The sequence below is a fragment of the Hevea brasiliensis genome, chromosome 15 (assembly GCF_030052815.1).
Source record: "Hevea brasiliensis isolate MT/VB/25A 57/8 chromosome 15, ASM3005281v1, whole genome shotgun sequence".
NCBI lineage: Eukaryota > Viridiplantae > Streptophyta > Magnoliopsida > Malpighiales > Euphorbiaceae > Hevea > Hevea brasiliensis.
In genome coordinates this window covers 50,942,966-50,951,422 of record NC_079507.1, presented here as the reverse complement: position 1 = coordinate 50,951,422, position 8,457 = coordinate 50,942,966, and the positions used below count along the sequence as shown (strand labels likewise).

The 8,457-nt window shown below is 31.7% G+C and overlaps 1 pseudogene; it reads right to left on the bottom strand.

Moving 5' to 3' along the window:
• Positions 1-3,757: 3,757 nt before the first annotated feature.
• On the bottom strand, positions 3,758-4,851 carry LOC110660868 (transcriptional regulator SUPERMAN-like; annotated as a pseudogene).
• Positions 4,852-8,457: the final 3,606 nt, after the last annotated feature.

Genomic DNA, 8,457 nt, shown 5'->3' with positions numbered 1-8,457 from the left:
ATTTTTGCCATTAAAAAAGATCCCCAAAATCCCTCAAACACCTTATCCACTATTCTAATCTTTGTAAATAGACTATTGAGGTTTGTTGAGAGCAAAGAGACTTCTATTGCCAAATTGTAACACATAAACACAGAGAGCGAGAAAAAGTCAACCCAAACAAAATGAAAGCAAGAAGCATAGAGAAATTGCTCAAACACAACATTTGCAAATGAGGCAGCAACATCATCAACCCAAAAGCCACCGTAGCCACCTGTACTGTTTCCGCCATCAGCACCGTCGCCACCTTAATTATTAACTCACCCACTTTCAGCCCTATACCCACCACCATGTGCACAAACTCTACTAGACCCATAGCCATATCTTGAGGAATCGCAATGAGTTAGATATTTGCAGGTACTCAATCTAATTGAACTCTAATAATTCGGATTTAGATAGTGCATAATGAAATATATAATGTGTTCGGGTTTGAAAGAAAATACATTCAACGGGTTTGAATTGGAATATGATTTTGAGCATTGGACTTCTATTATTTAAATTCATTTATATAAATAATTAATTAATATAAAATATATTTTTATAATAATATTTATAAAATTTTATATATTATATTTGAAAAAATAAAATTTACATTATTTTATAAATTATTAAAATTTTAAAATATAAATTATTAATAAAAAATATTTTTATATAAATTATTAATTAAAATATATAAAATTAAATGAATTCAAGTACCTTTTAACTAATAATAATCGAGTTTAGAATAAATTTAAATATTAAAAATTTTAATGGAGTTCGAATCAAATATATGATTTTCGTAAATATTATATCCTTGTGATATTCCCATATCTAACTAACTTTTCAATTCCCTTTATTCGATTCCATACAGAAATTTCAACAAAGGGAATGTAGTTTGATGGCTAGAGGAAGGACTTCTCCAGCATTGGGAATGCCAAGAATGGCTGTGGGGTGTTTTGACAATCCCAATGGTCCCTGCATTTCTCAATTTCACTCAAATTTATCACACCTATCACCAATTGAAGTTAAACAACATCAATGGAGGGATTTAGGTGGCTCGCCCATTCGTGGTTAGTGTGGTCAACACTAGAGTTCAAGGAAACACCGGTAATAAGAAGAAGGTGGTGGTGATTCTTAATTTTTTATGAAAAAGAAGTAAGGTTTCATGACTTAAAGGTACGCGAAATTATTTACTACTCTCGTTACGTATGTATTATTTATCTAATAATATGGGTCTCACTTTTCTAAAAATAAGTAAAAATTAATTTTTTATTTGTATCTAGAAGGTATAATATTTCCAGTATATACAATAATAAGCCTATTTACTCTTACTAAATAGGTCACTTATTTAAATAATTTTAAGGGTATATTTCCCCATATTAATATATGTAAAATTTTTAAATAATATTAGAATACTCTATTAAAGATGACATCGAGTTAGATATTGTTAAGTATTCGATCTGACTAAATTTTATTATAACAAATTTAGAATGGATTCAAATTTGAAAAAATCATGCATTGCATCAAAGTGTGGGCCAAATTTAAGTTTCATAAACTGAATTTCTATTATCAAAACTCGTTTATATAAATAATTAATTAAATATAAAATATATATTTTTATAATAATAAATTTTCATGCGTGTATTTTAATAAATAGAATTTAAATATTTTATGAAATTATTAAATTTATAAATATAAATTATTAATAAAAAAATATATTTTATATAGATTATTAATTAAAATATATAAAATTAAACAGATTCAATATTATTTAAGTAATAATAATCGAGTTTACAGATTCAGATAAATTTTAACTGAATATGAAATGTATTCAAATGTTAAAATAATTATCAGGTTTAAATAGAATGAATATCCTATTCATTGTCGGCCTTCAAATACGTCTAATAAAAATAATAAAGCAAAAAATTTAAGAAAAAGTATAACATAATATTCTGAAATTTCACACTTTGGCAAGTAGGAATTTGTGGTTCATTAACATTTTAAAAATAAATATTCAAATCCCGTTAATTTCACAGCTAGGGATTGCTACAAATACACTTGTTTACTAACTAGGCCTTTGGTTTTTTAAGCAGAGAACTAGGAGAGTAGAAAATTAAACTTGGATTTACCAGATTAATAATAAGAAATTTTTTATTTAGATTTAATTTATTATAAATTTAAGGTATAAATATATAAGATTTATATGTTTAATAGGTAAGTTTCATTTTATTATTTTGTATTTTTTCAGATTTTTTTTTATTTATTTAAAAATACGATGAAAGGGTAGAATTAAAAACTATACTCAAAATGTGAAATAAATTACCATCATATTATATGTGAATGCTTTTGGATTTATATTTCTAACATGCATTAATTAATTCTCACATAAAAATTCTAAAACCTCGAATTTATTAGTGTATATTCAAATGAAAAACTCAAGTTAAAGCTCAAATATTAAAATGAGGGTCTAAGAATGATTTATTTTTTTAAATGATGAAAGAAAATCAAAACTTTCAAAGAAATTTGCAATTTCACCGTGAATTAAAAAGTTGCTGATTAAACTTTAGACTATTGAGATTGTGCAATTACAACTTCCACTATAGTTGCCTGTTATTGAGATAATAGAATCCCCATGTCAGCTTTTCTTAACCCTCCAATTAAATCAATTAAGCATTAATTAATGTCAATTAAGTGAAAATAAAATTTAACAAAAAATAACCCACGAACAATTAATACAATTTCAGTCAACACAGACACTGAATAAATGTCACTAATATTCAATGTGTTCCATAACATGCATTTTTGGAACAATGGATTAAAAATCATATTATATTTTATTATATTTTAATTTCACTTAATTAGCGTTAATTAGAACTAGTTAGCTTAATTTGGGGTTAAGAAAGGTTGACGTGTTGATTCTGTTATTTTAATAATGGCAAGCCTGATTGTAAGGTGTAATTGTACAATCTCGATAGTCCAGAGTTTAATCGGTAATTTTTGAAATTGTTTAAATTTTTTAATTTTTTATTTATTTATTTATTTTTTTATGATCGATGAGGTTTTGAATCTCTATTTAATATGCACTTCAATTTTAAACCTACTATTATTAATAATATGGAAAATCAGATATTTAAATTTTAAAATTTTTTTAATTAAAAAGCCTATAATATCTTGAGTAAAAAATCAATTTTAAAATTTTAAAGTAATAAGTGATGGTACAAAATGAAATTTTTTTTAGGGTAATGGTAATTAAAAAAATGAATTTTAATATATCCTTTATTATGAAGCTGAGGAATTATTAGGTGCACCCGGTGTACATACACCTTCTCTCACAATCATGTGAGACCCACTTCCTATATAATAGGAAGGACCCACTTTCTGTGAGAGAGTGAGCACTATTTTTTAGTACACCGGGTGTACCTAATAATTAGCCTATGAAGCTAGGTGTTACAAGCCTAGCAACGTAGGGAATAATCGTCTATACTCCCAATTAATTCCCCCTTTGGTTGATCATCAGGAGCATCAGGAAAAAGAGATGGCAAATTTTGATCTGATCCTCAACTCTACATGAATTCAAACATTTTTTTTAACTAAAAAAAGAGTGTGAGTCCTACAAGCCTTAATTGCTTGAGAAATAATCCCCACGGAAACGTTTGCCCAGACAATTACTTTATACGTACATCTGTAACAGAAAATGACAGTGCATTGCATGCTTTACTAGGAGATTACTAATCTTGTTTCTTTTATTCTTCAAAAAGAATTAAATCATTCATTTTTTTTTCCTCTTTTGAATTTACATGGTGCTCATCTTTTCTTCCTCTTCACTTTCCATGGCACCTAAAATTTATCTGTCTGATCTCTCTCACACACAGAGGCACTCTCATACTCATCATTGATTGAAAAAACAAAAAAAAATCTCGCACACAAGTCCATCAAAATAGACTTTATCTTCCACACTAACATCAGTTGCAAACAAATCATACTCCCACTCTAATTAAGCTTTTCTGGTTATCGAATTATGATGTCGATGATGATGAAGATGATTTTGTCAAACTGTGTCCGAGCCTCAACTCTAGATCAAGTTCTTCGTTTCCCAATTCCTTGCATTTGTCAAAAGAGGAAGCAGGTTTGGGTTTGCTTGAGTAAAAATGAGAAGCATTTATCACTGGGGAAGCTACTGGACAGTTAAGAGATTGCCCAATCAAGTTACTGTGGGGATATGGTGAGATGGAGAGAAGAGTAGGAGAGTCAATAGCACATGCATTCATAGCTGTGGGAGAGAAAACCCCATTAGGGTTAGGTAATTTGTAGAGCAGGCATAACCTACCACCAGTAGTGGAAAATTCTTGAGCTGGGATTAAGATACTAGAGGAAGAAGAAGTGGAAGTCGATGAGCTAGGGGGGTTGATTGAACCAGGTGAAGGTTGTAATACTGTCTGGTGGAGCCTAGCACGGTCACGGCGGTGCACATTCATATGACCACCTAGGGCTTGAGCTGAACGGAATTCCTTTCTGCAAAAGGTGCAAGTATAAGAGCGCGGAGGCCAAGTGGTGCCCATTACATTACCTGTGTCCTCTTCAAAGGCTCTGACCTCCCATGAGTCATCTTCTTGAGCTTGGTTAGGGTTCCACATCCAGGAAATTGATGATGAAGAAGCGTTTTGTTGTTGATTTTGTTGGGTTTGAGCTAGTTTTTCGTGGTGGATTGGGTCAGGGGGAGAAGGCTAAGCTCAGCAGCCATGGTAGAGGTAAAATTTAAGATAGGTGATAGAGGTGAGATGTTGAATGAAAATGGAGAAAAGAGTTAAATAAGGGACATGGTCTAAGGGGTGAGAGATTGAGACAAAATAAACCCTAACACCGAGGATATCAACGAAATTTTTCGTAACCAGCAATTGGAATTTAGCAAGGTCCAACATTATAATAATTTTGCCCTTCCAACTAGTAATCCTCACACATAAGGACAACATTTCTTACTTTGGCTTCAACGTAGATTAAAGAATTACTTATATTTTTCTTTTTGGTTACAATATTTAGTTCTGATTGAACTCGAACTCGAAACCTCATAATTTTGGAGACAATTTCAGCACCACAAGCTAAAGTTGATTGGTATCACTTGCAATTTTTTTTTATCTTCAATCAAAGATATAAAAAGGAAAGTGCAACTTTTGCAAGCCAAAGGAGATTGAAGAAGAAAAAAGTAAAAGGATAAAATATATAAATTAAGGAGAGGAATTGATGAGGAAATAAAAGAAGAAAATGCAACTAGAGATTGGACAACTGCCAGCGCTAAAGAAATTCCTTAGCTTTGCCTCTTGTCTCATCTTTCTTTTTCTAAATTATGCTTTTTAAATTCCTAATTTTATATTCTTAAAGATAATTTTAATATTATTAAACCAAAAGTTATTGACAGCATCACATCAAATAAATAATAATAATAATAATAATAATAATAATAATAATAATAATAATTAACTCAATCTTATTTAAAGCATCAGCACATCAAAGTGAAAAATTTTTATTTAGACTTGATCCGTTATAATTTTAAAGCACATTATGCATAGTGAAATCTATATATTTGTATTTTAAATCTACGATAAACTTGATAAAATGTAAGTTTTTCCCTCATCAAAATAATATATGTAACTTTCATTTCCTCTTTGGTTTTGTTAGTAAACAAAGGTATGCATATGTTTCACTTATAGGATACATTTTCCTTGTGCAATTAAGCGTTAGAAAAGAAAATATATAGGTTGTCATTGACAATAAATCCATAGGAATAAGGAAGCGGTTAATCTCAAAATTCCCATATATCAAATCAAATCAATAATATATGTAATACCCACCATTTCTTGATATCGGAATACCTGTCCTTGACGAAATATTCTGATGAAAATTAAAACTTCACTGATAAAGGAGTGGCGATAAGGTGTGAAAGCATATTCATGTATATGGGTTTGAAATATTTAAAATGTATTTAAGAATGAAAAATATTTTAAAAAATTTAAGTGAGTGTTTCTAGTACAAGGAGTTTTGGCGGCTGAAGTATTGGCTTTTAGCAGCCGAAACCCCTTTTCTTATTCAAAAACTCTTTAGGATAGAATAGACTCCGGCAACCAAAAGCTGGACTTTTGACAGCCGAAAATCCCTCTACAGAGAGGGTATAAAAAGGGTCCAAAGCTTATTTTACTGCCAAAAACACTTAGCGTTTTCTTCTTTCCTCTCTCGCTGAACTTTGGGGCATACAAGGAGCTTTTTAAAGAGAATTTCTTGAGTTTTTTGAAGATTTGGAGGTGGATTCTTTTTATTTAGATGTGTGGAAGAGAATATTCGAGCTTTGAAGTTGTGGTTCTCTCACCTCTAAGCTCCAAGAAAAGAGATAATCTTCTCTCCTTCTTAATCTAATGGGTAGATCTAAGAAAGTTGATGAGGGATGAGGTTTCTATAACTTCAAGTTACTTTTTAATTAAGTTTTGGGAAAATTTATACATGTTAGGGTTAGGGTTTTGTGATCTTCTATTGAAGTTATATGTTTTATGGTTAGAATAGTTATGTTTAAGTGTTATAGGCCTTAAATGGTGAGTTTCTGTTGATGGATTTGAAGAAATCCATGTATATGCTAAGTTGGGTTTGGGGAAAACCTAGTATTTGAGTTTTTGATTAATGTTTCTGGGTATTAAGCATATTTTCAAGTTGTTTTAGGCCCCAAAAATGTGTATATGTGATGAGATTGTGTTTTAAAACTTTGAAATGAGTTTGGGTGTTGATGGGAGAAGAAATCTATAGGTTATGAATTCTAAAAATTCTCAGGTTCGGCGACAGCTGAAGCATGTGGTTTTTAGAAAAAATCTAAAAAAAAATTCAAGGTTTGGCAGCCAAAGTCTAAGACTTCGACAACTAAAGTCACCACTAGACAAAAGTGTTATTCAAAGCCTAAGACTTCAAAAACCAAAGTTCAGGACTTTGATAGCTGAAGTGGGTTTTTCCTGACTTTTTCTCCCTTCTTTTCTAAGATTCCAAAACATGATTTCATGGTTCCTAAGAGCATAGAATAGGATGTTTATGATATGTATAAATTTTTAGAAACTTGTATAAGACTCTATGATCCGATTTTATAGGATCAGGCTTGAGAAACTAGAAAGGGTAAGGATCTAAAGATAGCTCTTATTCGAGTTGTAACGCCCCTTCTTGGCCCACTAGATAGTATTGTCCACTTTGGCCCACTGGACCTCACGACTTTATCCTTTGGACCCCTTCTTTGAGGTCCAAAAGCATGCTATCCAGATTAGAAGGCTTGCCACTTATATAGCCCATCACTTTCCCCTCCCTTTTTGATGTGAGACTTGGTTCATTCCTGCCCTTGCCCTGGACCTCAAGTAACGCCCAGCCCTTTACTGCAGCGTTCTCCACGTGGCCACTGCCATCCCAAAGAGGTGGGTTATTACAGGCCCACCAGATTCTGCCTAGTTCATCCCCGAACCACACCGTACTTGAGAGAGGTTGGCTTTGATACCATACTTTGTCATGTCCCAAATTATGGGTTGGACTAGCAGTAGGACTTAGATCAGCATAAGGCCCCAAAGCCCATAGTAAGCCTAACTATTATAGCATAATCATGAAGCCCATACTCTAAGTCCCAATTCAAGAAACTAACTGGACAGAGTCTAGCCATAACCTAAACTATCTAATGGGAAATTTTAGCTCATCCAACTTGTGATCACAAAATATATAAATTTGGGAAGCTCTACTTGATGCATGCATTTTATATCATCATTTAGGTATAATTTTTACACATAATTTACTATTGTGCATAGCTATTACTATAGATATTAGTATATATTTAGTCAATTTTGCCTTTTTACACTTCTTAGTTTAATTTTTGGAATTTATGTGTTTTATAGGTTAAATTTGGAGAATTTTGGTATATTTTGATCAGAACAGCCATTTGGAAGAAATTAGAGTTGAATTGCAAAATTTTGAAGTTGAGTTAATGAGACTGAAAGTTGCACAACCTGCGACACAGCTTGTGTCACAGGTTGTGTCGATTGTCAGATATGTAGTTTTTCTCGGGCAGTCAGTTTCACAACCTGCGATACAAGGCGCGACACAACGATTCAGCTTGTGTCGTTTTACTGAAAATGGCTGACGTGGTACTTTTATTACTCTGATTTAATACATCACTTTCTCTAGAATCTTCTACCTTTTTACCCATTCTAGGGCAGACCTCTGAACCATATAAAAGCTCCTTGATCTCTTTCTTTCCATAAGAAGAAAGAGAGGGAGATTTTGCAAGAAAGAGGGAGAGGAAGAGGATCTCCTGAAATCTAGTTTTGCAGAGTAGCAGAGGACATTTTCTGCAACTCTCCAGCAGCAGATTCTTCATCATTTTACTGGGTTTTTCTGTTTCTTAGCTTAGATTTTCATTATTTCTTCTTTTCTATA